Source organism: Gymnoscopelus braueri (genome assembly GCF_963280865.1).
Source record: "Gymnoscopelus braueri genome assembly, chromosome: 23".
Classification (NCBI taxonomy): domain Eukaryota; kingdom Metazoa; phylum Chordata; class Actinopteri; order Myctophiformes; family Myctophidae; genus Gymnoscopelus; species Gymnoscopelus braueri.
The window spans coordinates 39316158-39339975 of NC_137625.1; the positions used below are offsets into that span (position 1 = coordinate 39316158).

Genomic DNA, 23818 nt, shown 5'->3' on the forward strand with positions numbered 1-23818 from the left:
TACTTTTCGGGAAGTAGCAGATCGACAAGCTCAAAGCTTTTGAGCTTGTGGATCTGCTATATTTTATTATTTTTTATTTAGAGTAGCCAATTATTTTTTACCCCTTTTTCTCCCCAAGGTAGTCGTTATGCCAAATTGATTCCTCCCCACACACATGTCTGTGTTGTCACTGTTGTCGTATCCTACTGACTCACCTGCCAATGAGGAGCCCCCACCAGGAGGACGTAGAGCCTTCGTCCTACTCCTCCCGCCCAACACTCCCCGCTGACAGGTGCCTGTCAGCGGGGAGTGTTGGTAAAAGTATTGGTATCAAAATGTACTTAAAGTACCAAAAGTAAAAGAAAATAGCAGATCTACAATCTCACAACGCGTCGCATCGCGTTGCAAAAAGCGAAGCGAAAAAGCGTCTTTTAATTATTTGGAACGAGTCCGAATTTTGCGTATATTCGCATAATCGCCGGTGTGTAATGACCTTAACTAGTAAATAAAGTTTTCAAATAGTTGTAGTGGAGTAAAATACAATATTTGCCTCTGAGATGTAGAAGTAAAAGTATAGACAATTGGAAATACTCCAGTAAAGAAAAAGTACCTCAACATTGTACTCAGTGCCACTGGACGTCTAAAACATTTTTGTTTTTTTTGGAAAAACATGTTCAGAACCCAAGATATGATGATTTGAAGATTTGCTACTCCATTTCTTACTGAAAAAGGCTGTATCTCGGCTCCTAAGCACTTTTTTTTTACAATGAATTTTGGCTGTGGCACTCAGAGCCAAAATTCCATAAATAAGCTGGGCACTGAATGAGTTAAGTACAGTACTTGAGTAAATGTACTTTACACCACTGCCCGACAGCAACGATAAGCATAAGTATAGTAGACTCAGTGGTGGAAGAAAGTACTCCGACAATGTAGAAAGACTCCAAAATTGTACTGGAGTAAAAGTGCAAAAATATTGGCATCAAAATATACTATAGTATAGTAGATGTAAGTGTATAGTAAAAGGACCGTCAGCACCGATGTCAGACACTGCTAAAGCCCCCGGGCCCCCCGTCAAAGGCACATTATATGGAGATTTTCCACATGCACTGATGTCAGACACAACAGAAGGGGTCCCGTCAAATGGACGATGATGATGAACAACACCCAGTGTTTCATGGGTGCCTCTGATACGCCCATATATGAGCATATCGGTCGGATCGGTGGTGCGACATAGGTGTCCGAACCACTAGTAATCTTAATCTGCAAAGTAACTTGTAATTAAAGTGTTAAAATAATTGTAGTTGGGTAAAAAGTGCAATATGCGTCTTGAGATGTAGTGGATTAGAAGTATAAAGTAAAAAATAAAAATACTCAAGTAAAGCAAAACTCAACATACTTGATTGATTGATTGATTGATTGATTGAATACTGTATTGACAGAATTCTTAACAGAACAGGTTGTAACTTAAGTACAGCACCTGAGTAATTGTACTTAGTTACTTTACACCACTGAGTAGACAATAGGCCATACAGAGAGGGCCGCTTGAGGTTAGTCTGTGGCTAAAGCCTGCAGGGCGAGACATTTGACATTATAAAGAAAAGCAATGGATTTCTTTCTTCTTCTTTTTTTATGTGAGAGAAAAAGCAACTTGCTAATCTGTCACAGACATTTGCAGCCCGTAGCAATATTAAAGTAGTTACTGTATAGTTCTATCTTATTATTATGTGCTATGCTTTCAACCTCCAGGGCTTTGGGGTATATGGCCACGGTGGTGAGGTAAGCTATTTTTCGCTGAATAACGTCAGCTGTTTGATTTCTTCAACTTGAAATGTGTTTGCAGCTGAATACCAATAGGCTTTTTCCAACTTCTGACTAGGAAGGTGGGCTGTGGGTAGAGCAAAGCTGTGAGTCTACTGGCACAGTACAGTACATAGATAGGACCATGCAGTGTTTTCGTGAGGAAGAATTTGGGTAGAATTATATTATATTGTTATGGCTGTTTAACCCTTTAAGACCGGGGACGCATCTGTGTCATTTTAGATTTTAGCCATAACCATTACGTTGTACTTTGGGCTATTCAAAAATAGCAGATATACAAGCTCATAGCTCATAAAATAATGGTTAAAAGTGGTTAAAATCATAATGGGTTAAGATATAAATTATATCTAACCTTCACTTTAGTACCTTATGTAGTTCATCTTTGTGCCTTATGATATGACATGATATTTTGCAGCTTGTATAAGGGCCAAGATGAACTGACCGCTTAGGCCTGATAGCTATTGTCTTGTTATGGTTCAGCTTGTCCTTGTAGCACTGCAGTGATAGCTACTGTATGTTCTGATCCCTGTGTTTGCTGGCAGAGTTACCTTACCACCGATCCGAGTGTTAACGTACTTCTCCCCATGGTATCATGTAATCAAAGAGCAACCCTCTCCACCTTGAATAGTGCCTTCGACTTCTCCTGCCTCATCAATTACTGACTGATCGGGGGCTCTAACGATCGCAGGGGGGGCTGGGGTGTGAAGCCTGTTGTGAAGCCTGTCTGGAGGTAGCCTCGGGCACCCATGCGTTGTTCTTTTTTTGGTCTAACCCATTCAAACCGGGAAAGCATCTGTGTCATTTTAGATTTGAGCTCAAATCTTTGGCTACTTTGGCCATTCATAAATAGCAGATATACAAGCTCATAGCTCGTTACTTCGTGCCGCGCTACAAGCTTGTTCAAATATAGCTACAAGTTCAGAATCAGAATCAGAATCAGAATCAGTTTTATTGTCACATCACAGGTTTACAAGGTAAAAAAGTGGGTGAAATTCTTTTTTGTACATTACATTACAGTCATTTAGCAGACGCTTTTATCCAAAGCGACTTACAATAAGTGTATTCAACATAGGTAGGGAACGAAAACTACTAATCACCAGAAGTGCATTTTCTGCAAAAACAAGCAACCAAGAGTATACCGAGCGCTAAGGTAAAAGTGCAATATATCAGCTACCTATTTCCTTAAACAGATGAGACAAAATAGCTAAGTCAAATGAGCATGAGCTAAAACAATTCAGTGTATCGACTAAACAAGATCCAATAAACAATACAACAATAGAAAACAAGCGTTCCCATCGCAACGTTAGTTTCCATAGAAAGAAGAGGGGGGGGGGGGGAGAAGAAGAGGGTGGGGGGCAGGTGGGAAGGAGATCAAAAACAAGAGAGCAACAGAAGGCCAGACAAGTTATCTACATATTTACAAATTACCTGAGATAATAAAAAAAAAACTAAAAAAAAGTTCAAATATAGTTTAAAAAAGTTCAAATATAGCTAAAATACCGATCTACATGGACACAACGCGTCGCTATGTGACATGTTGTGAGCTTATAGATCGGCTAGGAAACCATTGGACCACTGGACTAGGGCACATGGTGGAATAGCAGTCCATGGCATGGATGCACATACTGCACTGTATTGGGTAGTGCAGAATTCAAGGACTTATTGATTCTAGTTGAACCTTTGTGATTGAGGTCAAGAAAGGACCGTTTTGAACTTTGGACTGGACTTGTGTCCACTGCCGTCTATTTGTGCAGCATATAGGCGACTATAGGACATATACTGTAGGACTGCGTACTGCACTGTACCGTATTGTATGGAAAGCTGCATATTCTTGGTCAAACATATCTTAACCACGTTAACCCTAGCATCCCTATGCTGGGCACGTGATAATTGGCAAAAAGGCAGCAAAACACACAGCAAAAATAGGTGAGCATCCTCCAAAAACAGCTGATCTACAACAAATCTCTTTGCAACGCGTTATGAGCTTGTAGTTTGGCTATTTTCTTTTATCCCAATGAAGATGTTATATCGTCGAAACGTTGCAAGCAGCACTTCCGGGGCTCAAGCAATCGGCCTGCTCCAAACGTGCACTCTGTTTCATCCTACTATAAATGTGAACGTGCGTGTATCTGTACTTCACATATCACAGAGGAGTGAGTGCGGTACCTGCCATTAAGTCGGTCAGATAGGCGGTTGTCCACAGATATGCCCATAAATAAGTACCATTGACCAGAACCGCCGATCAGACCAATATGCCCTTACAGTATATGGGCATGCCCATATATGGGCAATTGGGCATATACTGATGATATCAGGGATCTCCATATAGGGGCATAAAAGGGACAACAGGTCTCTGACAATGGGTACAACAGGTATTGCAACTGAGTGGGGCATGCATTTAACCTGACTCCGCCAGATGGGGGCGGTATTGACCTCACAATACAGCCTCCATCTGGACTCGCTCACAGAGTAGAGCTGCCCGCACTGCTGCGTGTTCGAACCAATCAGCGGCTGCTAGGGGCGGGATCATCCAATCACCTGCCAAGTAGCTTGAAAAAAAAGGGACCGCCCCTTCATCGATTGTGCTACCGAGGTCCCAGACGGAAGTAGTCTGTGAAACAAATGTGACGCAGGCTTCTTCCTTCTGGCGGAGTCAGGTTAGCATGCATTCCCAACATTCCCGACTCGCATAATTCCCGAGTAGACTGGTGCCCAACAGGCACCAGTCAAGTAGTTACTAATGAGCAATAGCGTTTCATAGCCTGTTCTAGACTCTAGGCTGTACCTTTGTTTCAGTTTGAATACTGTGAAGCCGAGCACAAAGTAATCTGAGTAAGCGTGACGTAACCAGTTGCTCTTATAGGTGGCCATTTGTCCCCACCTGCTCCTCTTTATATTCCTGCCCACGCCTCTCTCTCCCAGAGTGCCTCTGTGACAAACAGAGAGAGAGAGAGAGAGAGATCAGCGCATCGAGGCGTCACACACCCGCATATCACCTCGGCTATAATTACCCCTGCAGCTCTGCGCGGCTCTGGAATAACAAACGCGCAATCAGTGGAACGTATGCAAGGGGTTGGGAAGAGCCAGACACAACGATAACAAAAACAAAGAAGACAAATAGGAAGTGATTCACGTCAAACCTCACGGCTCCCTCCAGGAGCACTTGCTGCTGCTGCACAGCTTGGCACATTGAGGCAGGAAGGAACCGTTCGTTCTTCCAATGAAGGGGCTGCAAGCGATATTCTTTGTTTGTTGATAAAACAAAAAAGATTTTGTTTCAAAAGTCAAGGCTCTATTCTGATAGTAAACATCCAATTATATCTGCTGATTTTTGTTTTTGGCTTCATCACTTCCAAGTTTGTATCCTGTATGAGTTCTCCCTCCTGATTGGATGAAACCGTTATCCCGGCCTGAAAATGTGTTTCCTAAAGAGCTAGAGCGACGGGGAGAGCCCTGTTACTGAACAAACACTCTATAGCAATGATTACAATGGGAATATAGAGCTATTTAAGACTTACTTTAACAAAAAAATATCACTCCTTTAAAACCACTATATCTCAAACCGGATGTGTGCAAAACCACTTGAAAGTCTATGAAGACAGTCCCTCATAGCGCACACATTAGTCGTGGATGTTACCTCGCAAGGCACTTTCTTGTCGTGCCCGTTGAAACACGAACCAGTACACGGCCATGTCGTCGGGCCATTAAAGTTTTATCGCAGCATTATTTCAGAGGCTCAGCACATTTGGGCAAAATACTATCCGTTCCAGGTTTCCATCCGTCTGGTACCAAAAACTGTTCCGCTGGGAAGCAGAGAGCTCCCGGGAAGCTGACCCCCCCACCGCTTTGGCTGTGATGTGCCATTTTTGCAGCTCCCCTCCATGCATAGTGGGAGATTTTAGGAGTGCTGCTAGCTAGCACTGGGCTGCGGCAGCCCTCTCAACGGAAGACAGGATATCCTTTTCTTGCCTTTTTTCAGCACCAGTGCTGAAGGAAACAAAGGGAGAAATTAAGGCCACGGTGAGTTGATTAATGAAAACTGCACGCTCCAGAAAAGCTTAAGAAAAAGTGTTGCGTGAAGAAAGAATAAACACAATCCGCCCGGCGCCTGCTCCCCATAGGCTCCCTGTACGGATGGAAGGCAGAAGGAACAGGGGCGGCGAGGGTGTTAATTAAATGCACGGCTAGCATGTTCCGAGCCGGAACCTGGGAAATGGTGAATGCTGAGTGGGTTAGAGGGAAAGTAAGACAAGCGTTGAAGATGGACGCCCACCACAAGTGCATTTCAGAGCTTGTGTGTGTTTTTTGTGAACGTATACTGTACATATGTGCCACTCTGAGGGTCTCCTAAAAAAACTCTTTATACTTAGTTGACCGGAGTCCCCCAGGGCGCTATACTAGTTTGGCTCCTTTTTTCTTCCTACATCAAAGGAAAGGCTTGTTTTAAAAGGAAACTTAAAATTGATATACTGTACACACTCAACATACAATAGTATCTTAACTTACAAGATGTACCAGATTGACAGTGCTACTTTAGATTTTAAATCGGTTGTATTCCTGTTGGTTTGTCTTTTTCTTCTTATGTGATAATTTGTAAGATACTTTTTTAGTATGTTTTGTGTGTGATACACTGAGATTGTAATGTTTTCTGTTGTTGTTAATGTATTTTAGGACTAAAATAAGACTAGCTGTCGTTTGTCGGCAGCTAATGGGGATCCGTATAAATAAACAAATAAACATCAAATCTCTTCTGCAAAAACAGCTGAGCGACGTGTTGAGATCGGCTATTTTCGCTGAATGTTCGGCCCCAGAAGAGGGAAGCTGGGGTTCAGGCGATTAAGCTCCCTGCTGGGTGCGAGGACCACTGTACAGTAGCGTTGATGGAAGACCACTGCCGCTGCCCAGGGTGACAAACGAGTGATCGTGAGATCTCGCTTCCAGAAGCTACCAAACCGCAAAACTTCAATTAATGCCTCAACCCTGGGTGGACAGGGTTCAATTAATGCCTCTGTGTACGCCGTTCATATGTGTGCGCTGAGTGAGGCGCTTGGTGAAGTTTCAATTACAGTGCACTCACTCACTCACTCATTCACTCACTCACTATGTGTGTGTGAGCGTGCATACCCGCATATACCTCGCACCTGTGTATTAGGGAAGGAGCCAGCTCGTTAGGTTACTCAGGAGACCTATGAGTGAGAGTATAATGTGTCTAATGAATGCTCGGCGCTGTCCAGCTAGCAGCCATTCCATCTCCTCCCTCCCTGCCTGCCTGCTCCCTGCCTGCCTGCTCCCCACAGGGCTGTCTGTCTCAACAGTCCCCCCCAGCGGGTTCCCGGGGCCCCGGGAGCTCATATCAGAGAAGGGTTCCTTGCTGTGTGACACACCGTGGGCCTATTTTTGTCTCGCAAACATTTTCTTCTAAATATTATAACATGGCGGAGGCGGTCGGCTTAACGATTCCGTCCTCAGCTGACGACTGGCAGAAGGCCCGATCCTCCAGGAAAAATGTTGAATCAACCGAACGGCACAAGCCAGTGGCTCGGATGAATGTTTTTACTTGTTGTGCCATGCGTTGTTTTGCTGAATGCGTGTTTTTCTGAATGCATGCGCGCACACACAAACACATTTATTTTAAAATTGATGATGAAGTATAGGGTATCCTTCTAGGGCCGTGGTTTTCAACCTTTTTCATATCAAGGTCCATTATTTATTGGGCATTTGAACCACAGACCACCATTTGAGCCACGGACCACAAGAGATTTAGACTCTCAGACCCAAAACTTAGAATATTTTGTTATCTTTGGATAAGACTTATTGTCTACAATTCCAACCATGCTATATTGATGTTGGTACCATAGGAGTGACAACAGGCAAACGTTGATCAAAACAACAATTCTTCTACATTCTCTAATTGTGTAGACTCCCTGTAAATTAAGTGATGCAGATGTTTATCAATAATCTGTTTAACCAACCCGATCGCCAGAGGAAACGTTCTCTTTGAACGTTTTTCAAATTCCGTGCATAGACAACTGGAAAACCCGAAAATCCGTGCATAGCCGCCTCGCATCTCCCCCATTGTGACTAAACCATTTCGGAGGCGTGCAGTCTCAAGGGAATTGCCGCCACGTAAGGGGCCACCGAGCGAGCTAAAGCGAGCGAGTTGCCGTCCCGAACGTTGCGACATTCCCTTGTGCCTACTCAGCGCCGTTTGAGTTATGTACCGATAGGCACAGAATCGTACATTTTGTTGTGGGGACTGCTCTGCTTCCGGGTTTTTCCAGGTTGCGACTGGTTACGCCCACCGTGGGACTCGCCGTACATATGCACGGAATTTCTGGGTTTCTAGGCGACTATGCACGGAATGACGTGCACTGGATCCGTGCAATGTATACTAATTCTCTGGCGATCAGGCTGGTTTAACAATAATCAAATGGACCCTTACCACCGTTCTAGGGCTTCTTCTGGTTCTACTGAGCGAAGACCCATCCTCGCTGCCCTTCCACCCAATAGCATTCGTTTCCGGTTCCATTTCAGGTACCGGAAATTCGAAGATGGTGGATTTGAATTAGCTGAAATAGTGGCTTCAAAACTTTAGAAACCAATGGATGACGTCACGGCTCCCTTCATCTATGTATGTTCGTAATTTTTACAGTATATGGTTGAACCATAGAAGGTTCAGCACCATGGACAGACACAAGTAGCCTAGCTTTTCATTGAACCAGAGAAAGTTATACATATACTGTGTGTATATATATATATATATATATATATATATATATATATATATATATATATATATATATATATATATATATATATATATATATATATAAATATGTACATTATATTGTCGTTGTCGAGTGGAAAACGTATGTATATGTACGAAACCGTACCTTTTTGTTATCGTTTTAAAATAGTGACAATAGCCGCAGAAATAATCTACAAGCTCACAGCGAGCGCGTAGATCTGCTCGTTTCACTACTTTTGTGCGACACTCTTGCATGATGACGTATTGTGTCTTACACAGCTGGAGCTAAATGAAGACGGCTCTAAGCTGTGTGCCAACCCACACCCACACCCAGATCACATCACATCAGAGCATTGACCCACATGCAGATTGCCCACGGTTAATTTTAGAACACGCAGCCTGGTGATGTTGCAGCTCCAGCGATGGTGTCGTCTTCCCACGGCGGAAACACAGGGATGAGAAGCAGAGCTGCTGGAGTTGTTGGTCCAACACTGCTCACGTAGCTTGACCCCTTAGACTCTCGATACTTGTGTCGAATGACCCCGCGAGTTGGCGCTGTGCTCGGTGTACTCTAGTTGATCCACAGGCTTGTAGATCGGCTATGTTCAGTGGGCGGTCTCCCTGGAATAGGGATGCTATAATACGCTCAAGTGATTAAAACTAGTACACATGGGTCTGTTATGGGAATCAAACCGTATGATACTGTAGCTTCTGTAGCACATTCTACAACTGTTATGGGTGCAGTACATGGTTATACACAACTTCTGTATCACACATATCCACATGAAAGTCAATGTGTCATGTCAGCTATTGCCTGTCAGGGCTTTAGCCAGGCCAGTGCCGCAGGCTGTCACTGGGAACATTTTGGGTTCAACGTCCTGCATCAGACGAGCAAGGCAGTCCAGGGATGAGGCCAGAGCAGCAGTGGATAATCTAGAGATAGACCCCCTGGAGAAATGAGAGGAGTGGTGGGGGGCGTGGGGTTATTCCACATATTGATGGAATTGATTTTCAAGCCTGAATGGCCAAGTTCAATCATAGTGGCCTGCGGCGGCACGAGCCGGGCGGGGAAGGGGAATCGACATTGCATGGGCAGGGGGATACGGGAATTGGAACGCTAAAGTGAATTTGTCAGTGAGGAATCTTTTTTTTTTCTCTTTCTTTCTGTCTTGGGCTTGCTTTCTAAGATAAGGCCGGTTCTGTGTCATTGCCTTCGTTTTGATTGGATTCATTTTCTTTTGATGTGTGGCTTATTATTATTATTCCTTACACACACCCCTCCTCCCTCACATTGCCCCTGTCTGAATTCACGAATCCATTTCCGCTGGGAAAAAAATTAAAAAAGGTGGGATCAGTTTGGGGTATAAAAATTAGCATAGCATTTTTTTGTAACGATGACAGGTCTCCCCACACAGCGCCGCAGGCTCTCTCTCCTCTCTCTCTCTCTCTCTCTCTCTCTCTCTCTCTCTCTCTCTCTCTCTCTCTCTCTCCACCCACCATTCTCTCTCTAGCTCTCCTATTGGAGTGGGGTAATGATGAGTGATCTCTGGACCAGCCATCGGTCTTGGCCTCCCTGCGTTAAGCCAACGTAATCCCAGCCTGCACTGCTCCAAACGCTGCTGCCTCTGCCCGGATCAGAGAGCAAGAGCTGCTGGGAGATTTTTTTACACGCAACTCAACCAACCCCCTAGTTTTAGTCAACTAAATATCATAAGATTTGATTCGACTAAATGTACAGTTGATTTAGTCGGCTAAAATGTATTTTTGGCGGGCCTTGATGGCATCTAAATGGTATTCACTAAGCTGCATGCCGAAAATAGCCGATCAACAAGCTTGTAGATAAACTATTTTCGGTCTGTGACACCTGCGTGCACCCATGATGACTTGTCTTAGTTCTACTGGATCTCTTCTCCATTAGTCCCTCCCAAACATTTTAGTCTAGTTTTTATTTGTTGACAAAATTGTCAGTTTAGTCATAGTATTAGTCATCATTAGTTTTTATTGTCATGTGATGCACCTCGCAAGTCCGGATATTAAGTCTGCGACATCTGCACGGTCCACTGACCCACCCTCTCGACAATTATAATATAGGTTGTTATGGCTTCACTGTGTGTTGTTCCACTGCTAGCTCAGAAAGTGGATAGCCTGAGGCTTCGTTATGTGCTTGTAATTACAATCAAATCATGTCAGGTACTCTTCGCTTCCACACAGTTCTAGTGCATGTTCTTTTTTACCACCATGGGTTTCAGCTGAGAGCGTGATTAATGACACCAATCAGGGTTGGATTTGCTGGGGAGATGGAGGGATCCGTGCCTCTGCTTTTGATATCCCTCCTCTGGTCATCATTTTTTATGGCCAGTGACGATATGTTTTATCCCTGCTTCTGGTCATGCTGAATTAAATACATGCATTTCCTTTTGGGAAATGTAGACTGTCTGATATTTCTGTTTGATGATATCACAAGTTAACAACTTAATTCAAATGTATGTTATGCACAAGTTTTGTCCAATTATATGTTGACATACTTTTTTTTTTGTACTGTACTGTACTGTACTGTACTGTACTGTACTGTACTGTACTGTACTGTACTGTACTGTACTGTACTGTACTGTACTGTACTGTACTGTACTTGCATTTTTACATTTCAGGCATCGCTGTTATCCAGAGAGACTTGAATGGAGTGAGTAGGCAGGGGTTCAGTCCATGTCAATGTCTCATTCATGGACACTCAAACGTGGTACATTGGTTGGTGACCGAAACATCAATGGCTTTTGTGGGAGTCTTTTTTTTTTCCTCCATTACTTTTACTACTGATGCAGAAAACACACAGGATTGGGGGGGGGGGGGTATATTAAAGGGGATGTAAGTGATATTCTTTTGCTAAAATGTTTTAAATAGCTCTATAGCAATCATTGCTAGTGTGTTTGTTCAGTAACAGGAGTCTCCCTGTCTCTCCAGCTCTTTAGTAAACAGAAAATGTATGTTCAGGGCGGTATACCAATGTTATCCAATCACCAGAGAGAACTCATGCTGGATGGAGGATAAGCCAGTGTAATCTGAACATGAGCAACCCAGAACACTATTTAAGATGATAAATGATCTTTGTGGGGTTCCCTTTCCTGATTGGATAAAATTGCTATCCCGACCTGAAAATGTATTTTCTGTTTATTATAGATCTGGAGAGACGGGGAGATTGCTGTTGCTGAGCAAACACAATGCAATGATTGGTATTGGAATATAGTTGCACCCCCTAAGTACACTTAGCTCGGTAGTTCAGTCTTATAGTATTTGAATATTATAGATTCCATACACAGTCAAAATCCTCAAGGATAATTCATCCATTTGTAACTCGGAGTGTACAAAACGGAACCAAATGGACCCATTTGGTTCCGATTTGCACACTCAGAGTTAAATGAACACTCAGTACTTCACAGTGTAGTAACTGTTGTTCAGTGAACTGTACTATATCAATTTATAGGTTGTAAGTGCCGTCCCTGCCACCGTTTCCCCATAGAGACAAAGAGAGTGATGTCATGCAGGCACCGAGCGTGAAATATCTGCAATATGAGAGCTGGCATCTCTAAAAGCCCCCTAACCACCATCCCGTTTACCCGTCTCATCCCTCAGCCACCTATTCAACAATGAAAGCAATGCACCGAGGACATTGTTTGAATAAATTAAGACTAATGTTCCCAATAAGCGATGCTGGCGTATTGATTAATCTGAGACGCCTGAGGAGTTATCTCTCGTCGGTTTTGATGTCCTATAAGTACGCTTCGTCGGCTTTGTGCAAGCGGATATTTGTATCCATTTCTAGAGGCGATCCGAAAAAAACGGCGAAGCGACGGTTCCCAACCTTTTGTGGATCGGGGCCAACTTGAAAAATCTTGGAAGTCGTTGGCAGCCCACCCATGCGATGTCCACTTAACTGGCCACTTAACCATAAGTTAAGTGGTCATATGGGTGGGCCGCATGCATTCTCAGTGCATGTTTATTTTAATGATAAAAATCAATTGTGTTCCGGCATTGAATGGAACTAACGTAGTATACTTTAAGCTTGTATTTATCTGTATCCCAGTGAAAACTAATTTGCCATGGTGTTAAACAAAAAAATACCATGTCATTTTTTAGATATCCTTTTTTTTAATCAATGTTATTTTATCATTAAAACGTCAGTTTTTTGCCAATTATTTTGGGGCCTACTTGCAGTACCCGTACGGCCCACAGGTTGGGTATATGGCAGCAGTAAAGGTCTGCCCATGCCTCAGGGCAAGTTGGCATTTCCTCTTTAGAGCATCAAATCATGTGGACACGACAGCGTGTTCAATCCAATGAGATGGACGGCTGTTCCTCTAATCCTTCCATAAACAAACCTGTGATTAGTGATGGGACAATAAGAACGTTTCATGTCACGATTAGTGTGGCCCACATAATTGCGATTCACAATATTAATCAAACATGCTTTAATAAAAATATGTATAATCAATATATGCTTTAACCCATTAAGACGTTGGCTATTCAAAAATAGCAGATATACAAGCACCGAGTGCCGCGCTAAGAGCTTGTATATCTACTATTTTTGAAAAACCGTGAACATTTGTGCAAATCTTTGAATATACTATACTTTTTTTTATTTTATTACGCGAACAATTTTAACTCTTTTAAATCTTTGCTTCTGGAGGGTCCCTGGAACATATTTTGAGATGGGGGTCCACGGCCAAATACCTATCATTTTGGGGGTCTCAAAAAAAGTGAACCACTGATAATATAGCAACATAAGTTTAAAAAAAACTGTTTTAGAAGACATTTGTAGAATCCCCAGAAGCAAAGATTTGAGTTTTAAAAAATCGCTTTGAAAAAAATATATATATTCAAAGATTTGCACACATTTTCAGGATTTTTCAAAAAAATAGCAGATCTACAAGCTCAGTGTGGGCTGTGGGGGGGGACTATGTTTTGGCTTAGCCAAAACATAGCAGATCTACAAGATCCACTACATTTCTAGGAAGGGGGAAAAGTACATTAGGAATTAACCACGTAAGCCCTTTTTCAAATAATAGTGAAACTAGCCGCTGTCATTGAGATGAACTCGGGCGGTATTGCAGCTAATAAAAATGGCTACCCTGTAGACAGCGAGGCCTGGTCGCTGCAAAGCCCCGTGAAGAACGCTCTGTCAGTAACAGCAATAACAGTCAGTATAACAGAGTGGACGGCGCTCCCCGAGGCGACGGGGGGAGATATTTTACCCGGTCTCCTCTTCACTGCCTTGACATTGTCCAGTGGTGTAAAGTAATTAAGTACATTTACTCAAGTACTGTACTTAAGTATATATATAAGGGGGCAAGATGGCCGCTGCTGAGTGAGCTCTGAGCTCAGGCTCCACCATTATTTATCTAAAATAACCAGTTTACAATGCTGAACATAACTCGGAAAACGAGACATGAAAAGAAAAGGCTACCATGACTGGAAGAATATAAAGAAATGAGGGGAAACGTTTTTAAATAGCTACGAGGCGATGTTTTAATATCTCAGAGAACAAACAATTCAACCACGCTGACTGATCACCACCAGGTGCCACTCTGAGATGGCATCCGAGGAGATAACGCTCTCACAACTGATGAAAGAGATCAAAGAAAGCAATGCGGGCATTACCCGACAGATCGACACAAAGATGGGAGAAGTGCAAAACAAATTAACTAATATCCACACGTCCCTGACTGGACTGGGAGAATTAATAGAGGAGATCCAACAGAGAGTCGGCGCTAATGAAGACAACATCACATGCGCTGCAGAGACCATTGCAACACTGGAGAAAGAGGTGGCTTTATTAAAACGCAAGAACCAAGAAAAAGAAGACGAAACGAGGAGAGCAAATGCATTCCTGGTTGGACTCCCCGAGGGAGTTGAGAACCGGGACCTGACTGCCTTTCTTGTGGGGTTTATACCGAAGCTGCTGGGCGAACATCTCGCCTCACCCTCACTCATTGAGAAGGCTTTCCGCATCGCCTCCAAGGACAAGAAGCCAAGCAACCCGAGGCCGAGGGCCGTCTTCATTCGCTTTCAAAGCACCAGAATTAAAGACGAAGTTGCCCGTTTGGCACGGGAGAAGAAGGCACTCTACTATGATACCACGAAAATATTCCTCTTCCCGGATCTAAGCCCTGAGGTGCGGAGTAAGAGAAAGGAATATGACCGAGTGAAAGAGACATTACGACAAAAAGGAATAACATCATACTCTATAATTCACCCGGCCAGACTCCGACTCCAATATAATGGCACTACAACGATATTTAACAGCCCAGCCGCAGCTGAGGACTTTGTACGAGAGATGGACGCGATGGATTAAAGAATGAAGAGGCCCGACAAAGAACTGTTGAGCCGCGGTGCGAACATGAACTCTATGGATTAACTTGAGCTTAAACTTTCCCTCACTACGCTAAAAGACAACAATGAACTAACAACAGACAACAACAGATAAGTGAAATGCACACCATGTCGATATTAAATGTTGCATAGATCGCATGTTGAATGAACTAAATGTCTAATGATGAGGCGTGAGAGGGAGAGTGAGAGAAAAAAAAAAAAAACACAAAAAAAAAAACACTTCATGGACGATTCATATCTCAGCAGGGAATGGTCGCTAGAATTAAGTTTGTGATTATGTTGATGGCCTATCATATGACTTGAAAATGAAAAGGGTATATTGTGGGGGAGGTGGTTGTCTTTGGGTTTGAAATAATGAGGAGGGGAGTGCGTGGGGACGGATGGCGGAGTGGGTCCGTGCGAGGCGCACGCCCGCTCTGCCTCTCTCTCCCTCACTCCCTCTCTGTGTGCGTGTGCGCGCGCGCGTGGGGGAGGGTGTGCTTGTTGCGCTCTCCCCTGCGTGCGCGCATGCACGTTTGGATCCTATAGTATAGTGGAGATTTGTATCAGAGCTGGTTGGGAGAAAACAGTCGCAAGGAATGACGTGTGTGTGTGTGTGTGTGTGTGTGTGTGTGTGTGTGTGTGTGTGGAAGGAGTAGCGCTATTTTGGCCATACGCTGTAGTGGTGATGGCTGTACAGACGAACATCAGCTGGGTGACGTCAGGTTACTGGCGTAACCACGGTTTTCTGAATTGTGTTTGTATGTGTGTGTGTGTGGGGGTCTGCTGTGTGTGTGTGTGTGTGTGTGTGTGTGAGTCTGTTGGGGGGGGGGGGAGGGTGGGGGTTACGTTTTCTTCATTTCAAAATTTTATGAATAGGATTGCTTATTTTCTAACGAGTATGTTTTGATTAAAAGAGATTTATACAGTAGATACATATATATATGTGCATATATTTTTCTCTTTTTTTTCTTTCTTTTTGTTGTGAACTGAAATGAAAAATGGATTTATGGTATGGAGCCCAGCAAGGTAGAAGGGTAGGTTAGGTAGAGGGATATAATCTCAGCCACAAGAAAATGGGTTTCATGTGTGGTGCTATATGGATTTTATTATTCTCTGCTATGGGGTGGAGGGGGGAAGTGAAGGGGGGTAGGAAATATTATGGAGGGTGGGGGGTGGGATTGGGTGGGGGAGGGAAATACAATGCAACTATGTTCTCTCCTTTGTCAAAAAGATTGATGCTCAGATTACACTCAGTTATGGACCATATTGTAATGCCCATTATGGACAAAGGATTAATTGTGAAGAATTCCTTGAGCATGTCGAACATATATGAGTTGTTGAACCTAAAAGATCACTTTTATGTGGAGAATTGGACATCTAAGGTATTAAAATATCAACTTAATGTGACATGGCGGGTACTTTAACGGTAATATCATATAATGTGAAAGGAATTAATAACCCTATTAAAAGGAGAAAAATATTGAACTATCTAAAAATGAAAAACTGTGGTTTGGCATTTATACAGGAAACTCACCTCACAGATAGTGAGCATGAGAAATTACGCAGAGATTGGGTTGGAAAAGTATTTTATTCATCATATAATTCAAGATCTAGAGGAGTTGCCATATTGGTTAATAAACAAATTTCTCTTAAAATACACTCGGTTGACAAAGATAAGGAGGGAAGATGGATAATGGTCAAATGTGACGTAAATAATGAACCATATACCTTAGTTAACGTCTATGGACCGAATAGCGACGAGCCACAGTTCTTCAAAGATATAATAGCTAAATTAACTTGCTCACATGGTCAATGCATTATACCAGGTGACTACAACTTGGTTTTGGACCCGAATCTTGACAAATCGACAAGGAACTCATGCACTCTAAGCAGAGCAGCAAAAACTCTAAAAGAAGGAATGTGTGATATGGGGCTTATCGATGCATGGAGATCTCGCAATCCAACAGTAAAAGACTTCTCATTCTATTCAAACGTACATGATACATATTCCAGAATCGACAATATACTCATAAGCAGACCTTTAAGTTTTAAGATTATTGAATGTAAATATCTAGCTGCCACTTTATCGGACCACAGTCCTATCAAAATGATACTAAACCAGACTCCCAATCACGTGAAAACTTTTAGATGGAGATTTCAAAACCATCTTCTAAACGACCCGGAGTTCATTATATATATAGAACATGAAATAGATGATTTTTTGGAATTAAATACAAACTCAGCCTCGGCAACCATGATATGGGAAAGTTTAAAAGCATTTTTGAGGGGACAAGTCATGTCATTCGCGTCAAATAAAAACAAAAAAAGTAAGCTATATCTTAATAGACTGGAAGAAGAAATCCACACACTTGAAATCCAACACGCAATCACAAAAAATTCAGACATAGGTAGCATCATTACTCAAAAACGCCTTGAATATAATAATTTGACAACTAGCAGAGCAGAAGCAGACATGATCAGGACTAGGTATCATTATTATGAAAATGGAGACAAGACGGGTAAACTACACAGATGAAATTATAAAAGCAATGGATCACTTACAATTGGGAAAGGCGCCGGGACCGGACGGGTTTACAATAGAGTTCTTAAAAAAATTCAGAGGCAGGCTACTCACACCATACTTAAACATGCTTAATGACTCCTTTCAAACAGGGAGACTTCCGCCTACACTCGAATTGGCAACAATCAATGTATTTCATAAACCATTGAAGGATGAAACCCTATGTGGGTCATACAGACCGCTATCACTACTCAATGTTGATTTTAAAATAATCTCTAAAATGTTGTCTCTAAGACTGGAAATGGTAATAAGCTCACTGATTCATGAGGACCAAACGGGATTTATCCAACAAAGACAAGGGGCAGATAATATCCGTAGACTTTTTCACATTATAGAGCTATCCAAAAATGAAATGGAGCCTAGATTAGTGATGTCAATGGACGCAGAAAAAGCATTTGATACTGTGGAATGGGGTTTTTTATTTAGTACATTACAACATATGAATTTTGGCGAAACATTTATTAACCATATAAAATTATTATATAGAGCACCCAAAGCACAGATCCTTACAAATGGGATTCTATCAAAACCTTTCCCCCTGGCAAGAGGAACCAGACAAGGTTGCCCATTATCACCATTACTATTCGCTATCACTATTGAATCATTGGCAGCTGCTATCAGAACAAATTCAGAGATTAAAGGGATAAAATTTGGTATGGAGGAGACTAAAGTATCTTTATATGCTGACGATTTATTGTTGTATATTTCAAAGCCAGATCAGTCTCTACCAGAATTATTTAACACAATAAAAGAATATAGCAACCTATCATGATACAAACTTAACTACGAAAAAACTGAAGTAATGCCATTAAATAGTCACACCCAACTTAACAATTATCAACTGCTATCATCATTCAAATGGCAACCAAAGGGATTAAAATATTTAGGAATATCTGTCACGAATGACTTGAACAAAGCCTACCAAGCTAATTACATACCGCTTTTGGAGAAGACTAAAAGTGATCTACAAAGGTGGGAAAACTTACCCATATCACTAATCGGAAGAGTTAATATAATTAAAATGAATGTCTTGCCAAAATGTATGTATTTTTTTCAATCAATCCCGTTAAAATGTCCCTCCAAAATGTTTATAGAAATAAATAGAACCATCTCACGGTTCTTATGGGCTGAGAAAAAAATCAGAGTAAAGATATCAACACTGCAAGCCCCAATCTCAAAAGGAGGGCTAAATTTACCTAATTTCAAATTATATTATTTAGCATCACAACTACGAACCGTCTGGTCCTGGCTCCAAAGAGACAATACAAACCCAGCTTGGATAACTATAGAACAACAACTGGTGAAACCAATTTCATTGAGGACAATCCCATTTTTAGGCTCACTAAAAAATTTGCATAGGATCACAAAAAGTCAAATTATTAGCCACACATTCGAGTGTTGGCAGGAAAGCCATAAAATGTTAGGACTTCGCCCTGTTTTATTTAAACACACACCCCTATGGAACAACCCCTTAAGGCCCGTTCATAGTCCCTAGATGGGTCTAAAACGTGCGTCAGGGGGTGAGGGATTCCGTCCGTTCTTTACGGACGAATGCATAGTCGCTCACGTTATTTAGGGGTTATTTTATTTATTTTAAAGTGTACAGGCGTAATACACCTATCCATCCACTAGATGGCCACTAGTATGTACCGCCTATATGGCATAATGTTGCCATGTCTACTTATTATAAGCGACTTTGGGCTTATTTTTCTGTAAAGTTGCTTGTAAACAAACAAGCAATTTTGTATTGGTGGTTGCGGTTTTATTTGGGCTTGTTTCTAAAGTGTAGTTGCTTATTTGGGCCAATTATTATTTAAACCAGTGATTCTCAAACATATATTGTAGATCTGCTATATCCTAGGACCTAGTCGATTCTTTTGGGCTTGTTTTCATAGACCTGGTTGCTTATATCTCTCACAAAACCTGGCAACACAGCCAGCTGCTGGCATCAGCGTAGCTAACAACATGAAGCTACCATTGTAGCATCTAGCCAAAACAACGCAATAAAAGACACAAACTAGTCCACAAACTAGACAAAAACAATGGTTGTCTACAAAACGTGAGTTTCGACCCCTACTGCACTGTGCTTTTCCTTATACTGCCAACGGGCTCCACTGGTACTACAGGCATTTTACAAACGAACGTACGTCGGCCTGACGGTGAATGTCGACTGCACGGACGGAAATCCTGGAGCCGTAAGTGACGGAGGGGGAGACAAAAACGACAACGCAAGGAGCGCTGGCGCTAGTTACGTATCCTTACGTCCGACTATGAATGATACTTTAGTCCCAGATAATATAAGATATGGCATTATTGCAAGCTGGAAAGACAAAGGAGTCACAGTACTAGGGGATCTTTGTGTCAAAGAGATATTTGCCGATTTCACTTTCATAAAAAACCTGTATCAGATACCCGGAACACACTTCTTAAAATTTTTGCAAATAAGGAGTTGGGTGAAAACCAATATAAATAAGAATTTTCCTAGTATTAAAGAAACCCCAATTGAAAAAAATATATGGAATGCAAAATCACAAAAAGGATTAATTTCAAAATTATACACTGCTATGAATTGTGAAATAAAACATAATTCTGGACAGCACAAACAGAAATGGGAAAATGATATTGGATGTGTATATACGTTGAAAGAATGGGAAGATCTACTACAGAGCTCACAGAAAACTCTGGTTAGCACTAATCACAGACTTATACAATTTAAGATACTCCATCGTGTGTATTACACCCCACAGAGGATGCATCGATTTAGCCCCAACACACCTCCTACATGCCCACGATGTCAATCAGAGAATGGGGACCTCATACATATGTTTTGGAAGTGTACACATCTGAATAGCTTTTGGAAGAATATTTATAAATATATGTCTGAGATAATACAAAAAGAGGTTCCCCCTGACCCCCGAATATCCATATTGGGAGATGTAGAGAGGCTCACGGAATTTACCAAGGATGAGAGGAAATCGATACTATTAATAATGACGGCAGCAAAAAAATGCATACTGACCAATTGGAAAGCTAACCAACCGCCCACACTCAAACAATGGTGGAGAGAACTTCTGTCATACTCCACCTCAGAAAAAATCATGTATAATGTGAAAGGGAAACCAATGAAATTTGATAGGATATGGGGAAACATTATCAATAATGTACGAAACATTGAAGGGAAGCTATCCCAATAGGAAAAACACACAAAAGGGGGAAAAAGGGAAAATAATAATAATGGTTAAGGAAGGAGACTGGAAGAGAAAAAACTTAAAAAAAAACAAACAAAAAAAACTAAAATAAAGATAAAATGGTAATGGAAAAAACAAAACAAAAAAAAAGGTATCGATCTCCTCACAACAGCTAGGTACAAGAACTATAAACAGTATGAAAAATCGAATAACCATGTATAAACAACAATGTATGAACTGGTATAAATGCTGGGGAAATTTAAAAAAAAAATTAATATACATTTGTTATTATTTTTGTTGTACCGGGCTTTTGTTATGTATTATTATTATCATTGTTACTATGGTTATTATCATGAATTCTATTGTTGTTATTGTTTTGTTTTTTGTTTTTTTGCTTGTCTTTTACTCTTTTTCCTTTTATGTAAAATAACTGAGGGTATGAAGAAATTATGAAACAATGAACTGAGAGACCTATGAGACAAGGAGAGCGAGAAAGTGGAAAACTTGTATTTGTGTTGGTGGGGAAGGCATGGGGCAATGAAATGTGAAATGTTTTTAATGTTGAAAATCAAATAAAAAGAGTTAAAAAAAAAAGTACTGTACTTAAGTACAATTCTGAGGTACTTTTACTTTACTGGAGTATTTCCAATTGTCTATACTTTTACTTTTACTCCACTACATCTCAGAGGCAAATATTGTACTTTTACTCCACTACAATTACTGTATTTGAAAACTTTAGTTACTAGTTACTTTGCAGATATACATCATTATATTATAAAACATACATTTACCACTTTAGCCCTATTTTATACCTAGGCTATTTGAAAATAGCCGATCTACAAGCTCACAACGCTGTGAGCTTGTAGATCTGCTATTTTCAAACATTTAGTACTTTTACATTTGGTACTGTAAGTACATTTTGATACCAATGCTTTTGTACTTTTACTCAAGTAAATTTGGAATTCCGGACTTTTACTTGTAACAGAGTACTTACACATTGCAGTATTGATACTTTTACTTAAGAAAACATTTGAGTACTTTTTCCACTGCCATTCCCTTCCCTTCCCTTCCCTTCCCTTCGCTTCCCTTCCCTTCCCTTCCCTTCCCTTCCCTTCCCTTCCCTTCCCTTCCCTTCCCTTCCCTTCCCTTCCCTGGAAGCTGGCTGGCAGTGTTTGTCCTTTATGACGCGCTGGGTTTCCATCACTGTCGGAGGACGGAGGCAGGCTGGGGAGGAGAGAGAGAGAGGCTCTGTAGCTCTAATCAATCTGTCATCACTCCCTTCCAATGGTGGAAGAAGCACTCCGATTTCTTTACTGGAAAAAATACACAATGAAAATAAATACTCTGTTGCAAGCAAAAGGCCTGTATTCCGTTTTTTCCCCCGTTGTGAGCCTGTCGATATGCCATTTTCGAGTAGATTAACTATAGTAGGTCTTACTTGGTCAATGTACTGTATGTTATGATGATGTAAATCTACAACTAAAGATTCCAAATAGTGGCGTACGGTAAAGTACAATATTTTTCTCTGAGATGTAGTGGAGCAGAGGTACAAAGTATGGCGATGCGTTGTGAGCTTGTAGATCTGCTATTTTCAAACATTTTAGTACTTTTACTTTTGGTACTTTAGTATATTTTGACACTTTTGTACTTTTACTCAAGTAACATTTTGAACACAGGCCTTTTACTTGTAACAGAGTAGGCTACTTCTACATGGTGGTATTGATACTTTTACTTAAGTAAAATATGTCAGTACTTTTTCCACCACTGGTACTTAGTTACTTTACACTATAGGGAGAGACCTGGCCTCCGTAGCTGAAATCAATCTGCCATCACTTCCTTCAAAGCGAAAGTCCTCTGTGGGGAGATGTAGGGTCCTCTATTACAGATGGACCCGATTGTTGTGGGGGGGAAGGGCGGAGGTTGAGGGTTGGGGGGGGGGACTTGACCACTGACTCGTCCAATTCACGCGGATGTGGGAGAGGTCGGAAATTACTTAAAAACGTGTGGAGGTGTGATGTATATGGCATTGGTTGTCAAAGTGGGGTCCCCCAGGGGTCCTTGAGGAAATGATGGATAGGAACCAAATGGACCCTTATGGGTCTGTAACTCAGAGAGTGTACAAATGGAACAAAATGGACCCTAACGGGTCCATTTGGTTCCATTGTACACTCTCAGAGTTAAATCAACATTGATTTTACAATATAAATTGGGGTCCCAGAGATAGAAATGCCATTAAATGGGGGTTTAATGGCAAGTCAAACTGGGGGTCCTTGAAATTAAAATGGTTGAGAATCACTGCTAGAGCCGTAAAAGTCTCTTCTTATGGGGGTCCCTTCCTGGCATATCTTTTCAAATGGGGGTCTGCGGACTAATAAGTGTCAAGTTGGGGGTCCTTGACATGAAAAAGTTTGAGAACCACTGGTATATGGCACTGTGCCATCAGGCCTGATGTCAGTCCTGCTACGGCTCATGAAGATGACCTCATCCCATCTGGAAGAAGTACTCCCGGTTTCTTACTTAGCCACTCTATACTGGTGTATTTTCTGTTTTCTCTACATCGAATATCTTCGCAGAAAATAGCCAATCTACATGCTCACAACTTGTAGATCGGTTATTTTCTGCAACGGTTTTCCCCAGAATAGGGATGCTGGGGTTCATAGTGGTTTAGTAATTGGTATAACACAAGGTAGAAGTACTCTGTTGCAACTAAAAGTCCTGTAATCACAATTTTACTTGAGTAAAAGTAGCCTACAAAAGTATTGGCAAAATATAATTACAGTGCCAAAAGTAAAAGTACTTTTGATGCAGAATGTCCAATTTCACAAGTTATTTTTTTCAAACGTTTTCAAAATGTGTCAAATATTTCAAAAATTGCAGATCGACAAGCTTTTGAGCTTGTAGATCGCTGCTTTCGAATAGAATATGTAGAAAATAGGGACTTTATTGGAACTGTATGTTTTGTAATAATAATCTTAATCAGACGCCAGGTTGAAAGGGTTACAGCTGGCACAGTAATCTTATAACATGCTCAGGAAATAGACAAAGACATGTTACATGTTACAGCAGCCATAAAGACAAAGAATGCCCATTTAAGGTACGAAGTGCTTTTCTTTTGCTAAAATAAGTGTTAAATAGCTC

The 23818-nt window shown here is 41.5% G+C and overlaps 1 protein-coding gene across 1 annotated transcript in view; it reads left to right on the forward strand.

The window, feature by feature from the left end:
• tmem178bb (transmembrane protein 178Bb) overlaps positions 1 to 23818 on the forward strand; it is a gene marked incomplete at both ends in the record, with an annotated part of 158602 nt that overhangs the window by 37387 nt on the left and 97397 nt on the right. The window lies entirely within an intron of this gene.